The sequence below is a fragment of the Petaurus breviceps genome, unplaced genomic scaffold (assembly GCF_028583685.1).
Source record: "Petaurus breviceps papuanus isolate PSGF00001 unplaced genomic scaffold, PetGlider_PUasm1.0 38, whole genome shotgun sequence".
NCBI lineage: Eukaryota > Metazoa > Chordata > Mammalia > Diprotodontia > Petauridae > Petaurus > Petaurus breviceps.
The window spans coordinates 103,857,487-103,862,366 of record NW_027186304.1 but is presented as its reverse complement, the minus strand read 5'-3'; the positions used below and the strand labels follow the sequence as shown (position 1 = coordinate 103,862,366).

Genomic DNA, 4,880 nt, shown 5'->3' with positions numbered 1-4,880 from the left:
TCAGAAGTATCAGTTATCACCTTTTGGGGGCATTGCTACTTAGGGTTTACATGGCCTAAAGAAAAGGGCTGGTGGAGCCCAAATTGGTGAATGTTGGCTTCAAAACCTTGGCTTTTGAAGTTGGCTTTTGAGTTTGTTAGAATCTTTCTGATATAATTCTCCAATGTGTCCTTTCCTCATTTTCTACATTCTCCCTCCCCAGACCAGTCATATCAAATGGATAATAGGATTTCTAAACCTACAAATGATCCACTGCATGTGGCCAGGGACAATCTAACTGGCAAAAGCATTCCTTAGGGGAGTGGGATTCTGTATAAGCCATGTCCTTCTTGGACCTATCCAAGGGGCCTCAGTTTCAGGGAACCCAAGGAATCTCAGTATGCGGTGGTTTCACCTGTAAAGGAATTCCACAGTCTAGTCTCCAAGGATATTATGTGTGTAGTCAATCTAGTTTATTAGAGCTCTTTGTTAGGGGTCTTGTTCAATGATAATTCTTAGCAGGGAAAGCTGACATCAACAAATTATAAGCAATTCAGGTACATAACCAATAGCTCACAGTGCACTTTATTTTTCTTGTTTCACAATAATAACTGGACAGACACAACAAATTTAATGGCAATGTGATCCCCCCTCCCTAATAACTAACATAAAAACAATGCCATTGTACTTAAGGGTAGCAAACTGGAAAACTACTTTACCTTCCCATACATATATCCAAGGTACTGCGTAAACAAAATCTGCTTTATGTACAATTATGCTGGTGATAATGAAAATTCAGCTCCCAAGTTAAAAACAGAAAACTTCCTGGAAGAAAAAAGTCAAAATATTTTGCACAAAGTTGAATTCTGTTTAAAGTTTAACTTAACGGGGGGAAAAGAGTCCAAGCAGATAACATTTGTATGTTTTGAAGGCTTCAAAAAATTGTAATGAATGCAGCTGTTTGAGTTCCCTAAAGAAAATCAGACCAGCTACAACCACTTCACAATGCTACCTTGGCCAATATAAATGAAGATTGTATTATATTCCACCAAGCAAACTAGCTATAAACTTTTTCCCAAGGAAAGAATGGAAATACATGGAAACGCCCACTTGCATTAGGGTCAACTTGTAGTAACAGCCTTAAAAATTGCTGCTGTAATAAAGCCTCTCTGCGAAATATCTGCAAGGTTGCAATCCCCATACCTTTATACAAATGACAAGCTGCTGTTCCAGCCTTCAAAATCATTAATGTACTATCAGTTGTATATAGAGATGGCATGACTGACTTGAGAGCATCAGAACAGACACTTTGGGGTTGTTTTTCTGAGAGTGATCATGAGTTTCTATTGAACCATCCATAATGTCCAATTCCTATTGTGATAGATTACATAATGGTAAGGGGCCATACATTCAGTGACCATGGAAGAGAGACCCAGATCACATAAGAAAATGTTTCTTTCTTGCCTACCTGACTGGTATCATTATTTTCTGAGTTTAATTAGAAAGAATCATGAATTACTTTGTCATTATCATCATACCCTATGAAAACACCACTATGGCAAATAAGGAAAAAAGAAATGTCCCTACTCTAAGGTAGGTTATGTCAATGACTATCCCACTAGTTCAAACACATGACTGTTTAAATACCTACCACACATATCTGGAATGCCAATTTGTATCCAGAATGGCAACTTTGAAGGGAATTTTTTTGACCATCATACTGAAATGGACTCCAAGGTCCATTGGTGCCAGTAGAGCTGTATATGAGGGTGGTAAAATGCTCTTAGATGCTGTACATTCACTTATCATACTGGGCCATTATCATATGATATTATGTTTAGCACTAATAAAGGTTCTAGTTCAATTTTTCCATATTTACTTTACAGTAAATTAGTCAGGTCCACTTATTCTGTAAAACACCTGTTAAGATTGATTTGATTTTAGGAAATGTAGTAAAATCCCCAGACACATTATTACAGTAAAAATTCCTAAAAACACATACAATTCAAAGTAATAAGAATCTGATTAGACGGACTTGAATTTGAGACCCATGTATGTATTTTTTGTTGTTGTTGGCATTTTTTTTCTTTAATGTGAGCAATCACATTCGTGTCCCATTGCCAAAGACTCTAAAGGACAGAATTGGAATGAGCTTCAACTCTGTTCCCTGGTGTCCTTAGAACCATTTGTTTGCCTTTGTCTTTCACACAATACATGTAAATCATTCAATGTAAGTGATAAGAAAAGATAACTTTGAAAGGTCTCAATGGGTTATAATTGGGGTTTAAGGTGGAGGTTCATAATTATTTGCTTCAATGCAAATCAAGAGCCCAGCCCTGGGCTCCTGAAAATTTAGTCAATCCTTGATGTCATATTGCTGGGAAGGCCCTGATTCTTCACTTTTAAACATGATTCTCAGTCCTTTTTGATTTTATAATCATTGCATCTAGTGCTGGCAACAGAGGAAACACTCAATATTTATGCTTGATAACTGACTGTGTGATTAAAAGCCATTGCTAAATGAGTAGGCATGTCTGAAATTTACAAGGTGAAATGGAGACTTGAGGTCATACTCTTGTCGTTTAGCTGGTTTGGTTTGGTTTTGACCAGAATTATTTGGGTACTTACTGCATTTCTCAACTTTTACTTGCCACAAAGAGAGTCTAAAAATAATTCCTGCTCTTTCTGAACATTTTGGCTGGTAGAACTTGCTTGACTACCCAACGTGGCATTTTTCTTCCTCTACACGAAGTGGTCCTTTTCTACATGAAAGGTTTTCAAAGCCTTTAGGAAGTAAGAGTTTATTTATTCATGAGGACAGTGAAGTGTTCTTTCCCTCATAGCTTTTTCTTAGTGCCAATGGCCCCAATATCTCTGCCTTAGACAATACAGGAATCACTTATTTTTTTGTCAAGGATAGAGGAATGGCTATAAGCCAACACTCAGTGTGAGGTGTGTGTGTGTGTGTGTGTGTGTGTGGGTGTGGGTGGGTGGGTGGGTATGACATAAAAATTAGGTGTAAATGATTCAGTGAGGGTATGCCCAAAGTGATAAAGATAAAGAACAATATACTAGGAAAGAAGAGGGAGAAAAAGATTTGATTAGTTCAGACTTTTATATACATTCATCATTTCTAGTATGTTTAACAATAAGAAATGCATTATCAACTAGTCTCTGAGCAAGTGCAGGCATGGAAATACTGTACAATTCTAGAGTCAAGTGGCAAAAGTTTTTCATGGGGATTACCAGAAAATGAGATCCCCAACAGCAAGAGAAAACCAAACAAACTTCAACCACGTGACTTTTCTTTTAATATATATACACTTTACTAATATACTGGGAAACCCAGATTTTTTAAGCACAACAATTAACAACAACAACCACAAAGACAATCAAACATCAATCAGACTTTATCTCTTAAATGTCTATAAGGTACTTCATATTACTTCTAGAGCAGCTTGGAGAATCTTGACACTTGGAGTGAACTACAAAACCAACTCCATGCAGGTGATCTTGTTGGCATAGCAGCACAGGGCTTTTGGTTCAATATTTGCCACTTTTGATAATGTAAACCTTTCATAAAATAATAAAACATTTCAAAATTGAAACCAAAAAAAATAATTTCATCTTCTTCACTGATTTGGTTCTGAATAGTGACTTATACTTCATGCCATTTTCCACTCTATAAGTCTATTCTGTTCCAAGTGTGAACCCATAAGTGCTACTAACTCTCATGAAAAATGGCCCATTTAAATCAGCTCCCATGGCTTTACTTGGTACCTGTATTTAAATGGGCCATTTTGAGGCAACTCTGTAAAAGTCAAACACTCCCAGGGCCAGATTCTTAATTATTATAAGGCCCTAGAAAATCTCTATCCTTGATTTTCATCCAAATGGACCCTATGGTTATATTAAATGTGCACACTGTCTCAAATAACTTGAGTTATTAAACTCAGAATTGCCCAGGTCAAGTAAACCTGCAAGGAACAAGGTCGGGGGAGCACAGCAAATGTCATTTTGCTTTGTTTCAACATTTCTGTTTCAAAGCAAAGGTACACAACCATGTTGAGATGAACGCCCTCAAAAGCTACATTTCCCTCTCCTTCAGCTGTCCAAGCTCCAAAGGCTACAAGAGGTGTTGTTAAGAGTTTCTGGAGAGTCAAAATACAGAACTTTAAATGGAAAATCCTCATCCTTGCTAACAAATAGTGTAGAGGCCATAACTAAATAAAAAATTTTTAAATGCTGAGATGCACATACCTAAAAAAAAAAAAGCAGCTTTGAAAACACATCAACTACAGCATTAAACATTGAACAAAGTACATTCCAAAGTTAATACAGATAAATGGTATATAATGCCATAATGCCTCAAAGGTATTTCATGTACATCACAAAGTGAAATCTAAACTTAAAACAGAAATTCTTCTCTAGTTTATGAGTTGGAGGCTGGATCTCTTTTGAGACTCTCTACAGTTTTAGCCACCATTTCTTTTTTCTTTTCTTCACTCCCAGGATGATGCAGATAAGCTCCAAATTCCACACCTGGAATTTTTTCTCCCCCTTCCAGGTTTTCAAATAAGAACAAATAATAATAATGATGAGTTAATGAGCTTTACCATCAAATTCCATAGGCATAAGTCAGTTAGTCCATAACACTCCTTTTGACATTTCCCTTCTTTATTAAAATCTTCCTTTGAATCACATGGATATATCAGAGGTTCAGTCCCCAAATATAGGCATGCTGTTTGGACAGTATTTGGTACAGTTTACTGCTCCTCATCTGTCTGCCTTATTTGAGATACATTTACAATCTGAATGAAAAAGGGATTCAAGTCCTTCCTTTCCTTACCATGTTCTCTCTCTCTCTCTCTCTCTCTCTCTCTCTCTCTCTCTCTCTCTCT

At 36.7% G+C, this 4,880-nt stretch overlaps 1 protein-coding gene across 2 annotated transcripts in view; it reads right to left on the bottom strand.

Annotated features, from left to right (window-relative positions):
* Positions 1–548: 548 nt before the first annotated feature.
* Positions 549–4,880, bottom strand: part of BCL2 (BCL2 apoptosis regulator) — a 238,077-nt gene continuing 233,745 nt past the window's right edge. For both annotated transcript variants that reach the window (XM_069100238.1, XM_069100237.1), the window contains exon 3: positions 549–4,880. This exon is cut by the window's right edge and continues 1,623 nt beyond it. The gene's annotated coding sequence lies outside the window, so the exon portion shown is untranslated.